The sequence below is a fragment of the Triticum aestivum genome, chromosome 5D, assembly GCF_018294505.1.
Source record: "Triticum aestivum cultivar Chinese Spring chromosome 5D, IWGSC CS RefSeq v2.1, whole genome shotgun sequence".
Lineage (NCBI taxonomy): Eukaryota > Viridiplantae > Streptophyta > Magnoliopsida > Poales > Poaceae > Triticum > Triticum aestivum.
In genome coordinates this window covers 39374518-39395012 of record NC_057808.1, presented here as the reverse complement: position 1 = coordinate 39395012, position 20495 = coordinate 39374518, and positions in this window count along the sequence as shown.

Here is a 20495-nt window from a genome sequence, read left to right as displayed (position 1 = left end):
AATAAATGTAGGTGAAGAAATCAACTTTTAATAAAATACTTAAATGCACTAAATAAACTAAAAATAGCGATAAAACAATTATCTAAAATGCTTTTTAAAATAATAAGCAAATGCAAAATACTTTATTTAAAGTGCCGAAATATTTGGGGCTGTGACCTATTTAATAACACCAAATCAGTTGTCGTTTTTAAATTTTATAAAACTAAAATAAAAGGAAACAGAAAAGTAATGGAATAAAAAAAAGAGCCCCCCCCCAATTGGGCCTCGGCCCAGCAGGCTACCAGGCCACCAGGCCGGCCCAACCGCGCCCTCTACTAACCTCCCCTGGGTGCCCGAAACCCTAGCGACACCCCACTCCCTCCCTCACGCGATCCCCTCTCCCCACGATCTCCCCCACGCCTCTTCCCCCCCTCCCGATCTAGATCGGGGCTCGACCCCGACTGCCCCTGTCGCCACGTCGGCCACGACGCCGTCGCCGGACCTCCTCCCTGTCGCCGCGCGTCGCTCGTTGGACGCCTCGCCTTCCTCCCCGAAGACCGCCACTGCCCCCTGGCACCGCCCCGGCTTCGCCGCTCGCGGTCGCCGGACCCCAGCGCCTTCGCCACCTTGTCGGCGTCGCCTCCTCGCCTCTCCATCGCCGGCCACCCCGAGCTTCCCCGAGCCCGCTGCCCTGTGCCCTACGTTCCCCTCGTGAGCGCCCCCCTTTTTCCCTTTTCCCCGTCACCGGATCCGGCCCGCGCTCGCGCCTCCCCGCTAGCCCAGCCAGGCCCCGCGCAGTCCCGCTCAGGCCATGGCCTCACCTCCCCGCGCGTTGTGCTTGCCGGCCGCATCCTGGCCGTGCCCGTCGTTGCTAGCCGGCGATGTCCACGCGCGCGACGCCGCGCCCGGCGCTGCTCACTGCTCCACGCGTCGCCGCCTGCTGCAGTTCCGCCCGCACCTAGGCGTGCGCCCGCTCGGGCCGCGTCCTGCGCCCGCACCGGCGCCACCCCTCGCCTCCGCCCGCCGTGGCCCCTGGCCGCGCCGGCGAGCCCCGCCATCGGTGCCCTGGCGTCCTCGTCCCGCCCTACGGGGGAGCGCTCGCTCGGGTGCGCCCGCGCCCTCTAGCAACCCTGCTCGGTTGGCCCTCTGGGCCAATGACAAATGGGGCCCATGCCCTGAGAACGAAAAAAAGGAATTAAAAAATATATAAATAATAATAATAATAATAATATATTAAAAATAATTAATTAACCTAATTAAACTAATCTAATAACTAAACTAATTAAACTGTTAGTTAATTAATTAATCAGTCAATGACAGGTGGGTCCCGCACGTCAGTTTGACCCCGTCAACGCCCTGTTGACTGCTGACGTCATGCTGACGTCAGCAGGCACTATTCTTGATAATGTTGAATTAAATAAATTCTAAAATGATTTAAAACTTTAGAAAATCATATAAAATAAACCGTAGCTCAGATGAAAATACATTCTACATGAAAGTTGCTCAGAACGACGAGACGAATCCGGATACGCAGCCCGTTCGTCTGCCACACATACCTAGCATAGCAAACACGCAACTTTTCCCCTCCGGTTCATCTGTCCGAAAACGCGAAACACCGGGGATACTTTCCCGGAAGTTCCCCCCTTCGCCGGTATCACCTATCCATGTGTTAGGCCACACCTAGCACAACGTATTGCTCCGTCTTGCTTTGTGTTACATTTGATTGCTCTATTATTTATTGTGTTCCCCCTCCGTTACTTCTTTCCGGTAGACCCTGAGACTGCCGGCGACCCCCAGTTCGACTACGGTGTTGACAACCCCTCCTACTTGCCAGAGCAACCATGCAAGCCCCCCCCTTGATCACCAGACATCGCCTATTCTTCTCTATACTGCTTGCATTAGAGTAGTGTAGCATGTTACTGCTTTCGGTTAATCCTATACCGATGCATAGCCTGTCATTGTTGCTACAGTTGTTACCCTTACCTGCTATCCTACTGCTTAGTATAGGATGCTAGTGTTCCATCAGTGGCCCTACACTCTTGTCCGTCTGCCATGCTATACTACTGGGCCGTGATCACTTCGGGAGGTGATCACGGGTATATACTATATACTTTATATACATGACACATGTGGTGACTAAAGTCGGGTCGGGTCGTTAAGTACCCGCAAGTGATTCTGGTGAGGGGGCTGAAAGGACAGGTGGCTCCATCCCGGTAGAGGTGGGCCTGGGTTCCTGATGGCCCCCGACTGTTACTTTGTGGCGGAGCGACAGGGCAGGTTGAGACCACCTAGGAGAGAGGTGGGCCTGGCCATGGTCGGCGTTCGCGGATACTTAACAAGCTTAACGAGTTCTTGGTATTTGATCTGAGTCTGGCCATTTGGTCTATACGCACTAACCAGCTACGCGGGAACAGTTATGGGCACTCGACGTCATGGTATCAGCCGAAGTTCTTCTTGACGTCAGCGACGGAGCGACGCGCGCCGGATTGGACTGGAACGCCTGCTAGGCTAGATCTGCTTCCGGCCGCCCTCGCAACGTGCAGGTGTGCAATGGGCGATGGGCCCAGAACCCTGTGCGCATAGGATTTAGACCGGCGTGCTGACCTCTCTGTTGAGCCTAGGTGGGGCTGCGACGTGTTGATCTTACGAGGCCGGGCATGACCCAGATAAGTGTGTCCGGCCAAATGGGATCGAGCGTGTTGGGTTATGTGGTGCACCCTTGCAGGGAAGTTTATCTGTTCGAATAGCCGTGTCCCTCGGTAAAAGGACGACCCAGAGTTGTACCTTGACCTTATGACAACTAGAACTGGATACTTAATAAAACACACCCTTCCAAGTGCCAGATATAACCCGGTGATCGTTCTCTAACAGGGCGACGAGGAGGGGATCGCCGGGTAGGATTATGCTATACGATGCTACTTGGAGGACTTCAATCTACTCTCTTCTACATGCTGCAAGATGGAGGCTGCCAGAAGCGTAGTCTTCGACAGGATTAGCTATCCCCCTCTTATTCTGGCATTCTGCAGTTCAGTCCACCGATATGACCCTTTACACATATACCCATGCATATGTAGTGTAGCTCCTTGCTTGCGAGTACTTTGGATGAGTACTCACGGTTGCTTTTCTCCCTCTTTTCCCCTTTCTATACCAGATTGTCGCAACCAGATGCTGGAGTCCAGGAGCTAGAGATCCCGAGGATGATTCTACGTGGAGTTCGGCTTCAAGGAGTAGTTAGGAGGTCCCAGGCAGGAGGCCTTGCCTTTTCGATCGTTGCTACTTTTGTGCTAGCCTTCTTAAGGCAAACTTGTTTAACTTATGTCTGTACTCAGATATTGTTGCTTCCGCTGACTCGTCTATGATCGAGCACTTGTATTCGAGCCCTCGAGGCCCCTGGCTTGTATTATGATGCTTGTATGACTTATTTATGTATGAGAGTTGTGTTGTGATATCTTCCCGAGAGTCCCTGATCTTGATCGTACACATTTGCGTGCATGATTAGTGTACGGTCAAATCGGGGGCGTCACAGTCAACTCCCAACAACTTTTACTCATCATACTCTTTATATGTGAAGTCATTACTCTCCATAAGATCAATATGACTCTTTTATTTCTTTTCATTCTTTCTTTTCCTTTTATTCCCTCAAGATCATAGTAAGATAATCAAGCCCTTGACTCAACACTAATCTTTATTATATATAGCCCACGGACTCGATTACATAGAAGGATCATAAAGCAGAACTCAAAACTAGATCATACTAAAACATTATGCTACTAGATCAAAATATTACTAAAAGGATCGAACTAAGAAAATGGTAAAGTAAGAGTGTGATGATGATATGATACCGGGGCACCTCCCCCAAGCTTGGCAATTGCCAAGGGGAGTGCCCATACCCATGTGATTATGTCTCTTTCTTCGGAGGTGGTGATGTGATATTCTTGGCGATGATGCCCCTGAGGATACGATTCTCCTCCTCGAGCTTATTGACTTGCTGCTTGAGGTCGGCTAAAGCTCCTTTCATCCATGGATGTTGCATAGCTGCGGGAGAACAAGTGACACTCTTTTTCATATTTTCATAAGAAAGGAATCTAACATTGGAAGGGATAACCGAGTTTGGAATAGCTGAGCTCTGAGGTTCCCCCATCGTGAATCCGACTCGGAAACGAGAAGTAACTTCTTAATCTTCCTCCATGGCATCTATCCTTTTCAAGTGGGCCTCCATCTCTTCCTCCGTTGATGGCCCAAAGTGGTCAGCATCGCTGTTTGCTCCTGGTCCCGGTGTCGGATGAGACACCCGACTCTCCCCGACTGACTCTTGAGAAGACATCTTGCTCTAATCTGCGGTAGAAACAGCTCGAAAAAAAAACAGAGGATATTTGCATGATATGAGAGTCAAAACTTTCGGGAGATTATATAATAAATTTTTACCGACCAAAATAAGTATCGTGCAAGAAAATGGAGTCCAGAGAGCACACGAGGTGCCCACGAGGCAGGGGGCACGCCCAGGGGGTAGGGCGCGCCCTCAACCCTCGTGGACGCCTCGTGTCCTTCCCGGACTGCTTCTTATTTTTCTATTTTCTTAAATGTTCCAAAACGGAGAAAAATTGCCATTAGAACTGTTTTGGAGTCGGTTTACTTACCGTACCACATACCTATTCCTTTTCGGAGTCTGAAGCGTTCCGAAAAGTGTCCCTTATGTATTCCTCCGGGGTTACGGTTTCTATAACATTGGTTTCAACATTTATAGGATTACCTGAGATATAATGTTTGATTCTTTGACCGTTCACCACCTTCGGATTTGTGCCTTCAAAGTTGTTGATTTTTATGGCACTGGAACGATAGACCTCCTCGATAACGTAAGGCCCTTCCCATTTAGAGAGGAGTTTTCCTGCAAAAAATCTTAAACGAGAGTTGAATAGCAACACATAATCACCTACATTAAACTCACGCTTTTGTATCCTTTTGTCATGCCATCATTTAACCTTTTCTTTAAACAGTTTGGCATTCTCATAGGCCTGGGTTCTCCATTCATCAAGTGAGCTAATGTCAAATAGCCTCTTCTCACCGGCAAATTTGAAATCATAATTGAGCTCTTTAATGGCCCAATATGCCTTATGTTCTAGTTCGAGAGGTAAGTGACATGCTTTTCCATAAACCATTTTATACGGAGACATACCCATAGCATTTTTATATGCAGTTCTATAGGCCCATAATGCATCGTCAAGTTTCTTGGACCAATTCTTTCTAGATCTATTAACAATCTTTTGCAAAATTAATTTGAGCTCTCTATTACTCAATTCTACTTGACCACTAGACTGTGGGTGATATGGAGATGCAATTCTATGATTAACATCGTACTTAGCAAGCATTTTACGAGAAGCACCATGAATAAAGTGTGAACCACCATCAGTCAATAAATATCTAGGGACTCCAAACCTCCGGAAAATAACTTCTTTAAACATCTTAATAGAGGTGTTATGATCAGCACTACTATTTGGAATAGCTTCTACCCACTTAGTAACGTAATCAACAACAACTAAGATATGTGTATACCCATTAGAGGAAGGAAAAGGTCCCATATAATCAAAGCCCCAAACATGAAATGATTCAATAACAAGAGAATAATTCATAGGCATTTCTTGACGTCTACTAATATTACCAATTCTCTGACATTCATCACAAGACAAGACAAACTTACGAGCATCCTTGAAGAGAATAGGCCAAAAAAATCGGATAGCAATACCTTATGCGCAGTTCTATCTCCAGCGTGATGTCCTCCATAGGCCTCGGAGTGACACTTGCGTAGGATCTGTTCCTGTTCATGCTCAGGTATACAACGTCTAATAACACCATCTACTCCTTCTTTATAAAGGTGTGGGTCATCCTAGAAGTAATGTCTTAAATCATAGAAAAACTTTTTGTTTTGCTGGTATGTGAAACTAGGTGGTATAAATTTGGCAACAATGTAATTAGCATAATCAGCATACCAGGGAGCAGCACGAGAAGCATTTACGACAGCTAATTGTTCATCAGGAAAGCTATCATCAATAGGTAGTGGGTCATCAAGAACATTCTCTAACCTAGACAAGTTGTCTGCAACGGGGTTCTCAGCTCCCTTTCTATCAATAATATGCAAATCAAATTCTTGTAGTAGGAGAACCCATCTAATAAGTCTAGGTTTAGCATCTTTCTTTTCCATAAGATATTTAATAGCAGCATGATCAGTGTGAACAGTTACTTTGGAGTCAACAATATAAGGTCGGAACTTATCACAAGCAAATACAACCGCTAAAAATTCTTTTTCAGTAGTGGCATAATTTCTCTGGGCACTGTCTAGAGTTTTACTAGCATATTGGATAACATTCTATTTCTTATCAACTCTTTGTCCTAGAACAGCACCTACGGCATAATCACTAGCATCACACATAATTTCAAAGGGTATATTCCAATCAGGTGGCTGAACAATAGGTGCAGAAATCAAGGCTTTCTTAAGTATTTCAAATGCTTCTACACAATCATCATCAAAGACAAAAGGAATATCTTTTTGTAAAAGATTAGTTAGAGGCCTAGAAATTTTAGAGAAGTCCTTAATGAACCTCCTATAAAAACCGGCATGACCAAGGAAACTTCTTATACCTTTAATTTCCTTGGGACATGGCATCTTTTCAATAGCACCAACTTTAGCTTTATCAACTTCAATACCTCTTTCAGAAATTTTATGCCCCAAGACAATACCTTCATTAACCATAAAGTGGCACTTCTCCCAATTCAAGACAAGGTTAGTTTCTTCACATCTCTGCAAAACTCGATCAAGGTTGCTCAAGCAATCATCAAAAGAAGTTCCATATACGGAGAAATCATCCATGAAAACTTCAACAATCTTTTCACAAAAATCAGAGAATATAGCCATCATGCATCTTTGAAAGGTAGCAGGTGCATTACATAAACCAAAAGGCATACGTCTCTAAGCAAAGGTACCGAAAGGGAAAGTAAAAGTGGTCTTTTCTTGATCCTCTTTTGACACAGGAATTTGAGAGAAACCAGAATAACCATCTAGAAAGCAAAAATGTGTATGTTTAGATAATCTTCCTAGCATTTGATCAATAAAAGGTAAGGGGTTGTGACGCCCGGATAATTAGGCAACAGTAATCACACGTTAGTGATGCCACGTCACCACGGTTACTGTTGTTAATCTCGCATTAGTTCAAAACCGATTCAAATTCAAATTTGAATTTAAGCCAAACAATAAAAGTTTCCAAACATTAAAACTAAAATGCTCTAAACGTGTCAAATAATTCATGAGTAATAATGGTGTAGAAACCACATACATGAAACATGATTAAATGCTCAAAAGTAATTAACACGGTGGCTAAAACAATTAAATAAATGACTTTTGTATTTTATAAAATCCTAAACTGTTTTATTTGGAAGCCAAGCTTTTTTATGGTAGATGCTTAATTTACAACACCAATTTAGGCGCTAATTATTTATCTTAATAGAGTTTAAATAAATTGGAAGTTAAAAGAAAACATAAAAGAAGTAAAATTGAAAAGAAAAACAAAAACAAAAAAAGAAAGAAAAGGAAACCCCCTCCCCCCCACTAGGCCACGGCCCAGCAGGCCATCGGGCCGCCAGGCCGGCCCAGCCGCACCCCACACCCTCCCCCTTATCCACCCCACTGGGGGAAAACACTAACCACCCACCCCACCCACCCCACTCCTCTCTCCCCCCACTCTCCCCGATCCCCTTTTGGATCGGGGCAGCCACCGCGGCGCCCGGCGCCCTCTTCCTACCCCGGCGCTCCGTCGTCGCCAGGCGCGCGCCGGCCCTCAACTCGCCGGCGACGACCTCCTCCTCCCCGTTCTGGATCTGGCCGCCCCGGTCGCCCTGATGCCGTCGCCCTGGAGCTGCCACGCCATCGCCGGACCCGGTCGCCGCTCGCCGAACGCCTTGTCCTCGCCGGCCCCTCCCGACCTCCTTCCTCTCCGCCCGCGCCGCCATCGCCTGCCTCCTCCTCCTCGACCGCCTCCTCGCCAGACCTCGCGTCTTTGCCCTCTTCCCCGTCAGCCGCCAGCAAGCCTCGGCGGCCCCTCTCCCCATCAACGCCGGTGAGCCCCCCCGGCCTCTCCTCCTCTCTCTGCCCTCGCACACGACCGCGGCCATCACGCCCCGGGCCGCGTCCAAGCTCGCCACCCGCGTAGTCCTGCCGCTACTCGGCTCCCGCCTCTGCCTTCGCTGCGTCGCCCTGCCCCGCCGGGCTCCACCGTCGTCGCCCGCGCCCCCCCTCGCTGGTCGCCGCCCCACTCCTCGCGGCTCCGGTCGAATGCGCTGTGGCCGCCGGTGCGCGCCCTCTTGGGCGACCAATGCTCCCCGCGCCCTGGTGGCCTGGGGTACGCACGCCCGCACCCGTCGCCCGCTAGGCCACTAGGGCCGTTGACAGCGGGGCCTGCCCTGAAAACGAAAACGGAAATAAATAAATTAATTAATTAAAAATGGAAGGTAAATAATAATAATTAAGTTAATTAATTAATTAATTGCTTAATTAATCTAATTAAGTTTGTTGAATTGATTTAATGTTAATTAATCTGTTTAAGTTAGAACTAATTGATTTAGTTATCTCCGGTGACTATGACAGGGGGGCCCACTGGTCAGTTTGACCAGTCAACAGTCAAACTTTGACTGCTGACTGGGCTGCTGACTCAGCCCCCTGTCCCCACGAGTCAGCCCCATGTGTACACCTTTGGGTACACTTATGTGTACCCGTAGCATTTAGCTAGTTAATTTTTGAATTAATAATAACCCCAAAAATTGATTAAAATTTTGAAAATTAATATAAAATAAACCGTAACTCGGATGGAAAAACTTTGTACATGAAAGTTGCACAGAACGACGAGACGAATCCGGATACGCAACCCGTTCGTCCGCCACACACCCCTAGCATATCGAACAAGCAACTTTCCCCTCCGGTTCATCTGTCCGAAAACGCGAAACACCGGGAATACTTTCCCGGATGTTTCCCCTCTTCGCCGGTATCACCTCCTGCCGCGTTAGATCACCTCTAGCACCGCGTATTGCCATGTTATGCTTTGTGATGCTTTGATTGCTCTGTTATTTATTGTGTCCCCCCTCCGTTACTTCTTTTCGATAGACCCCGAGACCGCTGCCGGTACCCCTGTGATCGACTACATCGACGACGAACTCTTCTTGCCAGAGCAACCAGGCAAGCCCCCCCTTGATAAGCAGATATCGCCTATTCTTCTCTATACTGCTTGCATTAGAGTAGTGTAGCATGTTACTGATTTTGGTTAATCCTATTCTGTTGCATTGCCTGTCATTGTTGCTACAGTTGTTACCCTTACCTGCTATCCTACTGCTTAGTATAGGATGCTAGTGTTCCATCAGTGGCCCTACACTCTTGTCCATCTGCCATGCTATACTACTGGGCCGTGATCACTTCGGGAGGTGATCACGGGTATATACTATATACTTTATATACATGACACATGTGGTGACTAAAGTCGGGTCGGCTCGTTGAGTACCCGCAAGTGATTCTGATGAGGGGGCTGAAAGGACAGGTGGCTCCATCCCGGTAGAGGTGGGCCTGGGTTCCTGACGGCCCCCGACTGTTACTTTGTGGCGGAGCGACAGGGCAGGTTGAGACCACCTAGGATACTTAACACGCTTAACGAGATCTTGGTATTTGATCTGAGTCTGGCCATTTGGTCTATACGCACTAACCAACTACGCGGGAACAGTTATGGGCACTCGGCGTCATGGTATCAGCCGAAGCTCTTCTTGACATCAGCGACTGAGTGGCGCGCACCGCATTGGACCATAAGCTCGCGCTTGTATTAAGGGGGCTAGGTCTGCTGCCGGCCGCGTACGCAATGTGCAGGTGTGTAATGGGCGATGGGCCCAGACCCCTGCGCGCATAGGATTTAGACCGGCGTGCTGACCTCTCTGTTGAGCCTAGGTGGGGCTACGACGTGTTGATCTTCCGAGGCCGGGCATGACCCAGGAAAGTGTGTCCGGCCAAAGGGGATCGAGCGTGTTGGGTTATGTGGTGCACCCCTGCAGGGAAGTTTATCTATTCGAATAGCCGTGTCCCTCGGTAAAAGGATGACCCGGAGTTGTACCTTGACCTTATGACAACTAGAACCGGATACTTAATAAAATACACCCTTCCAAGTGCCAGATACAACCCGGTGATCGCTCTCTAACAGGGCGACGAGGAGGGGATTGCCGGGTAGGATTATGCTATGCGATGCTACTTGGAGGACTTCAATCTACTCTCTTCTACATGCTGCAAGATGGAGGATGCTAGAAGCGTAGTCTTTGACAAGACTAGCTACCCCCCCTTATTCTGGCATTCTGCAGTTCAGTCCGCCGATATGGCCCTTTACACATATAACCATGCATATGTAGTGTAGCTCCTTGCTTGCGAGTACTTTGGATGAGTACTCACGGTTGCTTTTCTCCCTCTTTTCCCTCTTTTCTTTCTACCTGGTTGTCGCAACCAGATGCTGGAGCCCAGGAGCCAGACGCCACCGCCGCCGACGACTCCTACTACACCGGAGGTTCCTACTACTACGTTCAGGTCGCTGACGACGACCAGGAGTAGTTTAGGAGGATCCCAGGCAGGAGGCCTGCGCCTCTTTCGATCTGTATCCCAGTTTGTGCTAGCCATCTTATGGCAACTTGTTTAACTTATGTCTGTACTCAGATATTGTTGCTTCCGCTGACTCGTCTATGATCGAGCACTTGTATTCGAGCCCTTGAGGCCCCTGGCTTGTATTATGATGCTTGTATGACTTATTTTTATTTTTAGAGTTGTGTTGTGATATCTTCCCGTGAGTCCCTCATCTTGATCGTACACGTTGCGTGTATGATTAGTGTACGGTCAAATCGGGGGCGTCACAAGTTGGTATCAGAGCCGACTGCCTATAGGAATCCCCCTTTCCAACTCCTTGGCCGAAGTCGAGTCTAGTCATTGAAAAACTTTTACTAACATGGTTGTGTGGCTTACGGGCCCACGTCGCCATTGGGTGGTATTAGGATCTTTTACTCCTTGTCTATACTCTGGGACTCTGGTCTCTCTTCTATTCGGGTTAAGTGAATTTTGCTAAATCTAACATTAGGATCTCGTTATCACTTTCACCCGGAGAGCCCCTTATTACTGATGATCGTCTGCTGCATGTGAAGACCCTGAAGATACTCTCTGCTGATAACCCGAGAACTTGTGTTCATCGCTTTTGCAATTCCCTTTCATCGATAAACTCCTATGGATAACCACGTATACTCGCGATTCATACAATGTTTCCCAGTTGATATTGTTATTACAAGATACCCCAAAATTCTCTCTGTTGTTCCGAGAATCCTTTGAGCTTACTGCCTTGCTGTTCTTTGTCACCTGAATACCCCTACGGATAATTCTCGCACTTACCGAGTATCCGCTCACCCCCAGTTGATTCAAGTATTTCACAAAAGTGTTCAAAATACCATTCGATCTTCCGAAAACCCTCAGGAGCCTTTTTTGCTCTTGAAATTCTTGCTTACTTGCATTATGATTAATCTTAAGTCTCGCAATCTTATTGGCATCTCTAGTCATTATCATTTTGAGTCCGTTGATTCAATTTGTTGCGAATGCTCGCAATCCTCAATCAGAGCCTAGAATTCATCTTTTCGGCTCAGACATCATTTGAAACGTGAACTGGTTGTCGACCAATCAAATTGCCGTCGATTGTACCCCTAAGTCTATTCAATTTATCCATTCTTAATCAGACCATTGGCTTCTGATCCCTTGATTTGAAAATGATAATTCCTTTGCATTTGAGCTTTGAATTACTCAGTTGTTTTTATAGTCCGTTCCTTCTTCCTCTGATAGAGTACCGATACTCGCATCAGCTCCGTTGTAGACCACAAGACCCCTTGTTGGGTTATTATCCGACAGTGTCCTTCATATTCAATAACCTTGTGATCATTTCCATGGATATATAATGCCTTTGGTAATTTGTATCCTCTGCTTGATAACCATACTCTACTTTTGAGCATGTAATTTTACTCTTGAAGTTTGAGGTATATGTTTCTAAGATGCCTCGATGGATTGAACCTATACCTTCCCTAAAAACCGTATGCACCTGAAGGTTTTCAGAAGTCATACCCTTCTGGTATTTTACCAGATAATTTTCTACCATACAACTTCATCGAATGCGAGAAGTGAATGAAAGGTTATGCATTGGAGAAGTGGGAGTCGACCTTGAACTTTGTGTTCATGCCCATGGACACGATGTAGATCTTATCATTAAAGCTTCTCTTAAATTAATTATTCCCTGGGTATAAGTTCATCTTATATCTGGGATCTGGCCTTTTGCAATCGTGGTTCTGACCATGTTCTCCTTTAAATACCATTTCTCGTGCAAGTTTAAGCACTTGTCTTCTGCAGAGCAATACCCCAGTCCAACCTCTACTTTGGTTTGTCGTCGAGTATTACCCCCCTGGTATCTCGAGATTATCACGGAACTGCATAACTTCTTAGGAGTTCTCCATCAAGTGCTACATTCTCATTGATTCCAATTTTTCACGGGCTTCGAGTTTTTAAACACTCAAAACCACCGATAACTGAATCGAGTCCGCACTGCGATTAAACAACTCTTAGTAATCTTCTTTACTTATGAGTTTGTACCCGATCACGTCATTCCTAGCCTGATTGGCTACATCATTATCGTGCTAAATTTTAAACTGTGCCACCCGGTCCTTCTTCCCGGAGCACAACTTTCGACGGTGAGCAAAGCTTACGTCGATCTTCCCCATAATAACATTTCACCTTGAGCAGCAAGCTTGATTTCGAATTTGTGTCATACCCGTGGTTCCAATATCCTTTCGCTTCATCATTCCTTTGACTTGATGTCATCGCCAATCGATTACATCTTCATGAAATCTCTCGACAAATGTGTCATGATCATCATCGACATTCTGAGCTCTTCCAGGATAGCAATTGAATTCATGATGAGAAATACCATCCTTGCCCCCGATGATTTGTGTTATCATTGACCACTTTATTGCCTTCGGTATAACACAAACTTGTTTGTGTTATGTGTTGTACTTTGAGTTCCTTGCTATCCAGCTTATGTTGTGTTCTACCTTTGAGTATTACCACCTTTTATGTCAAGAATGTCATGGGGATTTTACCACCTCTTGACAATTCTTGATACAAGTGATACTTCTCACCATCACCATTCCTTCTTGGCCCCCGTGTTGTTTCCAACCGAAGAAAAACCGACAGTTGGACTTGGATGTGTGATTTTAAAACTTCTAGCGACCCTATTGCTTTGAAGTTAATGGTCGACATTTCATTCTTAGACCATTGGTTATCGAATCACCATTCTAAACATTGATCATGCTACACAGGCCCATATTTTGGGTGCACCTTTTCAACCAATGTTTAATTGTGTATGGTTTCCTCAAGCATACATCATTATATCATTTGATCGGACAAATTTTATCTCCTTGTTCGAATACTGGTGGGAATCCATCTTTTGGAAATATCGATTCATTGCCGCTGAGTTCATCAGCCACCTCCTCATCCTCTCCTTGGTTTAATGATGAACTCATGATTCGGAATTTGCTTCCATAGTTCATTTCCCGAGAATCTTACAATGTCATCTCGTCAATTTGTGTTGCACCTTTTCTTCTCAGACATCCTGAGTCTAAGGTATCCTGACACCAATCAGATCTGAATCTCGGTCAGATATGATGGTTGGGACATATTTCCAAGAGTTATAACATTGGTCCTTATATATCGGTAAGGTGATGTCATGCCTAGCACACCTGGCCGGAGGATCTATTGTTTTCAGTTTCCTATTTAGCAAGGTTAACCATTCTTCCATGAGGAAATCGTAAGACTTATTCTATATGTTGTTCCTGATGAATCCTTTGTGTATCCAAGTTTGATCTTTGCTTGAAGACCATGTCAATACTATCTCGAAGCATGTCTGTGGTACTCCGATTTTCAATAAGAACATTTGAACCACAATGCTAAACTTTTCTTTATCAATTATCCAAACACCGTTGTATGGGTAATGTCATGATATTTCTCTCCCCTCTCCTAAAGGGTTTTCTATGTTATATCCTATCATGGATATCATGCTCTGCTTGTCCTTGGGAAGGATATACCCCTGAAATATGTGTTTAAACACATTTTCCTTTCCATTGTTCTGTTTAATCTGATAATCATATTTTCCTTTCCATTGTTTGGTTTAACCTTTCTTGTGATCTATATGATCTAAGCAGTAATATTCTCCTGCTTATGTAAACTCGGTGTACAATTCTGTCAGCAAGACCCTGTTACTATTGTTGATGACATTCCGGTAGCCACCGATGGACGAGAACTTGCCTATTGGTCCGCCTCGTTCAACGAGCAGGAAAATGGTTCTCTTCGTCCCTCGCCCTTGGTACCGATGTTGATGTCGACATAACTGACAGGCTTTCCTCTGACCTGCCTTGCTATCATGATCGTGCATGATCACAACGCCCTCCCAATTTTTTTAACCCACATGGTGGGCCCATAACCCACAGTTCCACAGGATCGAAACCTGACTCCTGTACACCCCCTGTTTCCAAGGTTATTCCTCGCACTTGGCCTCGTATGTGATTCACGAGCCACCTTCCGAGAGATCATCAATTCTGGTATCAGACACAATACTTATTACCATTGCTTTGAACCCCTTTTCACGCCCTGTTTCAGGCATCGAACGATTGCCAGCCCACTCGAACCTTCCCATGATACCTCCTTACTTTGCTCTCAATATTTTCATAAGTTTCAATTTGAGAGTTACTTCCGCCACCTTCGTCGATGTTATCGACCAGATAGTCGACCTTGTAGAGGTCTGTTCTCCCGGAATGCCCACCCTTTATTCTTTCGTAAGTACGATGGAGTTCCTGAAGAAAGGACGCCAACTTCATCATGATGACCTGAAGCAGAGAAATGAAGATATCAATGTATTGGACCGGCCTCTTCGAGAAGAGCAAGCCAGGATGAGAAGACTCGTTAGAATTTCGTAACCAAATTCCATCCCCCCTTACTCCACCCCTTAAATCTCGGGACGAGATTTCTTGTAGTGGAGGAGAATTGTGACGCCCGGATAATTAGGCTACAGTAATCACACGTTCATGATGCCACGTCACCACGGTTACTGTTGTTAATCTCGCATTAGTTCAAAACCGATTCAAATTCAAATTTGAATTTAAGTGAAACAATAAAAGTTTCCAAACATTAAAACTAAAATGCTCTAAACGTGTCAAATAATTCATGAGTAATAATGGTGTAGAAACCACATACATGAAACATGATTAAATGCTCAAAAGTAATTAACATGGTGGCTAAAACAATTAAATAAATGACTTTTGTATTTTATAAAATCCTAAACTGTTTTATTTGGAAGCCAAGCTTTTTTATGGCAGATGCTTAATTTACAACACCAATTTAGGCGCTAATTATTTATCTTAATAGAGTTTAAATAAATTGGAAGTTAAAAGAAAACATAAAAGAAGTAAAATTGAAAAGAAAAACAAAAACAAAAAAAGAAAGAAAAGGAAACCCCCTCCCCCCCACTAGGCCACGGCCCAGCAGGCCATCGGGCCGCCAAGCCGGCCCAGCCGCACCCCACACCCTCCCCCTTATCCACCCCACTGGGGGAAAACACTAACCACCCACCCCACTCGCCCCACTCCTCTCTCCCCCCACTCTCCCCGATCCCCTTTTGGATCGGGGCAGCCACTGCGGCGCCCGGCGCCCTCTTCCTACCCTGGCGCTCCGCCGTCGCCAGGCACGCGCCGGCCCTCAACTCGCCGGCGACGACCTCCTCCTCCCCGTTCTGGATCTGGCCGCCCCGGTCGCCCTGATGCCACCGCCCCGGAGCTGCCACGCCGTCGCCGGACCCGGTCGCCGCTCGCCGAATGCCTCCTCCTCGCCGGCCCCTCCCGGCCTCCTTCCTCTCCCCCCGCGCCGCCATCGCCTACGTCCTCCTCCTCGACCGCCTCCTCGCCGGACCTCGCGTTTTTACCCTCTTCCCCGCCGGCCGCCAGCAAGCCTCGGCGCCCCCTCTCCCCATCAACGCCGGTGAGGCCCCGCGGCCTGTCCTCCTCTCTCTGCCCTCGCACACGACCGCGGCCATCACGCCCCGGGCCGCGTCCAAGCTCGCCGCCCGCGTAGTCCTGCCGCTGCTCGGCTCCCGCCTCTGCCTCCGCCGCGTCGCCCTGCCCCGCTGCGCTCCACCGTCGTCGCCCGCGCCCTCCCCCCCTCGCTGGTCGCCGCCCCACTCCTCGCGGCTCCGGTCGACTGCGCCGTGGCCGCCGGCGCGCACCCTCCTGGGCGGCCGAGTGCTCCCCGCGCCCTGGTGGCCTGGGGCACGCACGCCCACACCCGTCACCCGCTAGGCCACTAGGGCCGTTGACAACTGGGCCCGCCCCTGAAAACGAAAACGGAAATAAATAAATAAATTAATTAAAAATGGAAGGAAAATAATAATAATAATTAAGTTAATTAATTAATTAATTGCTTAATTAATCTAATTAAGTTTGTTTAATTAATTTAACGTTAATTAATCAGTTTAAGTTAGAACTAATTGATTTAGTTATCTCTGGTGACTATGACACGGGGGCCCACTGGTCAGTTTGACCAGTCAACAGTCAAACTTTGACTGCTGACTCAGCCCCCCGTCCCCACTAATCAGCCCCATGTGTACACCTTTGGGTACACTTATGTGTACCCGTAGCATTTAGCTAGTTAATTTTCGAATTAATAATAACCCCAAAAATTGATTAAAACTTTGAAAATTAATATAAAATAAACCGTAACTCGGATGGAAAAACTTTGTACATGAAAGTTGCTCAGAACGACGAGACAAAACCGGATACGCAGCCCGTTCATCCGCCACACACCCCTAGCATATCGAACACGCAACTTTCCCCCTCCGGTTCATCTGTCCGAAAACGCGAAACACCGGGAATACTTTCCCGGATGTTTCCCCACTTCGCCGGTATCACCTCCTGCCGCGTTAGATCACCTCTAGCACCGCGTATTGCCATGTTACGCTTTGTGATGCTTTGATTGCTCTGTTATTTATTGTGTCCCTCCTCCGTTACTTCTTTTCGATAGACCCCGAGACCGCTGCCGGTACCCCTGTGATCGACTACATCGACGACGAACCCTTCTTGCCAGAGCAACCAAGAAAGCCCCCCCTTGATCACCAGATATCGCCTATTCTTCTCTATATTGCTTGCATTAGACTAGTGTAGCATGTTACTGATTTCGGTTAATCCTATTCTGTTGCATAGCCTGTCATTGTTGCTACAGTTGTTACCCTTACCTGCTATCCTACTGCTTAGTATAGGATGCTAGTGTTCCATCAGTGGCCCTACACTCTTGTCCGTCTTCCATGCTATACTACTGGGCCGTGATCACTTCGGGAGGTGATCACGGGTATATACTATATACTGTATATACATGACACATGTGGTGACTAAAGTCGGGTCGGCTCGTTGAGTACCCGCAAGTGATTCTGATGAGGGGGCTGAAAGGACAGGTGGCTCCATCCTGGTAGAGGTGGGCCTGGGTTCCTGACGGCCCCCGACTGTTACTTTGTGGCGGAGCGACAGGGCAGGTTGAGACCACCTAGGAGAGAGGTGGGCCTGGCCCTGGTCGGTGTTCGCGGATACTTAACACGCTTAACGAGATCCTGGTATTTGATCTGAGTCTGGCCATTTGGTCTATACGCACTAACCAACTACGTGGGAACAGTTATGGGCACTCGGCGTCGTGGTATCAGCCGAAGCTCTTCTTGACGTCAGCGACTGAGTGGCGCGCGCCGCATTGGACCATAAGCTCGCGCTTGTATTAAGGGGGGGTAGGTCTGCTTCCGGCCGCGTACGCAACGTGCAGGTGTGCAATGGGCGATGGGCCCAGACCCCTGCACGCATAGGATTTAGACTGGCGTGCTGACCTCTCTGTTGAGCCTAGGTGGGGCTGCGACGTGTTGATCTTCCGAGGCCGGGCATGACCCAGGAAAGTGTGTCCGGCCAAAGGGGATCGAGCGTGTTGGGTTATGTGGTGCACCCCTGTAGGGAAGTTTATCTATTCGAATAGCCGTGTCCCTCGGTAAAAGGATGACCCGGAGTTGTACCTTGACCTTATGACAACTAGAACCGGATACTTAATAAAATACAACCTTCCAAGTGCCAGATACAACCCGGTGATCGCTCTCTAACAGGGCGACGAGGAGGGGATCGCCGGGTAGGATTATGCTATGCTATGCTACTTGGAGGACTTCAATCTACTCTCTTCTACATGCTGCAAGATGGAGGCTGCCAGAAGCGTAGTATTCGATAGGACTAGCTACCCCCCCTTATTCTGGCATTCCGCAGTTCAGTCCACCGGTATGGCCCTTTACACATATAACCATGCATATGTAGTGTAGCTCCTTGCTTGCGAGTACTTTGGATGAGTACTCACAGTTGCTTTTCTCCCTCTTTTCCCTCTTTCCTTTCTACCTGGTTGTCGCAACCAGATGCTGGAGCCCAGGAGCCAGACGCCACCGCCGACGATGACTCCTATTACACTGGAGTTGCCTACTACTACGTTCAGGTCACTGACGACCACCAGGAGTAGTTTAGGAGGATCCCAGGCAGGAGGCCTGCGCCTCTTTCGATCTGTATCCCAGTTTGTGCTAGCCATCTTATGGAAACTTGTTTAACTTATGTCTGTACTCTGATATTGTTGCTTCCGCTGACTCGTCTATGATCGAGCACTTGTATTCGAGCCCTCGAGGCCCCTGGCTTGTATTATGATGCTTGTATGACTTATTTTTATTTTTAGAGTTGTGTTGTGATATCTTCCCATGAGTCCCTGATCTTGATAGTACACGTTGCGTGTATGATTAGTGTACGGTCAAATCGGGGGCGTCACAGGGGTAATGAATTACCATCCTATAACCTGTAACAATTCTTTGTGGGATCAATTCATCTTTATCACTAGGAACAACAGTAATACCTCCCTTCTTGGGGACACAATGGACATGACTTACCCACTGACTATCAGCAACGGGATAAATTATACCTGCCTCCAGAAGCTTTAGTATTTCTTTTCTTACCACTTCTTTCATCTTAGGATTTAACCGTCGTTGGTGATCAACAACCGGTTTAGCGTCTTTCTCCAATTTTATTTTGTGCTGGCATAGAGTGGGACTATTGCCCTTAAGATCATCAACAGTATATCCAATAGCAGCACGATGCTTCTTCAGAGTTTTCAATAATTTCTTTTCTTCCTGCTCTGAAAGGTTAGCACTAACAATAACAGGATATATCTTCTTCTCATCAAGATAAGCATATTTAAGAGTATCAGGTAATGGTTTAAGCTCAAACACGGGATCACCCTTGGGTGGAGGAGGATCCCCTAGGATTTCAACAGGCAAATTGTGTTTCAAAATAGGTCCCTCTTTAAATAATACTTCATCCATTTCCCTTCTTTCATTCATAAACATATCATTTTCATGGTCTAGCAAATATTGTTCTAAAGGATCATTAGGAGGCACGACAATAGAAGCAAGACCAATAATTTCATCTTTAGTAGGCAATTCCTCATCACGGGGTTGTCTACGAAATTTAGCAATATTAAACTCATGAGACATATCCCCCAAACCAATAGTAACAACATCCTTTTCGCAGTATATCCTAGCATTAACAGTGTTCAAGAAAGGTCTACCAAATATAATGGGACAAAAGTCATCTTGCGGGGAACCAAGAACAAGAAAATCAACAGGATATTTAACTTTCCCACACAAGACTTCAACATCTCTAACAATCCCAACTAGTGAAATAGTATCTCTATTGGCAAGCTTAATTGTAACATCAATTTCCTCTAACTCAGCAGGTGCAATATCATGCATAATTTCTTTGTATAAGGAATGGGGTATTGCACTTGCACTTGCACCCATATCACACAAGCCATGATAGCAATGATCTCCTATCTTAACAGAAATAACAGGCATGCCTACAACAGGTCTATGTTTATTTTTAACATCGGGTCTAGCAATTCTAGCAGCTTCATTGCAGAAGTAAATAACATGCCCATCAATATTATCAGCCAAGAGATCTTAAACCATAGCAATACTAGGTTCAACTTTAATTTTCTCAGGGGGTTTGGGTGTCCTAATATTACTTTTGTTGACCACAGTTTAAGCTTTAGCATGATCCTTTATTTTCACAGGGAAAGGTGGTTTCTCAATATAAGGAGTAGGAACAATAGGATCATTATAAGTGGTTGGTTTTTCTTCAACTTTAATAGGTGCAACTACTTTTACTTCAATGGGAGGATTATATTTAAACCACTTCTCCTTAGGGAGATCAACATGAGTAGCAAATGATTCACTGAAAGAAGCTACTATCTCAGAGTCAAGTCCATATTTAGTGCTAAATTCCCGGAAAACATCGGTATCCATAAAAGATTTTACACAATCAAACTTAGG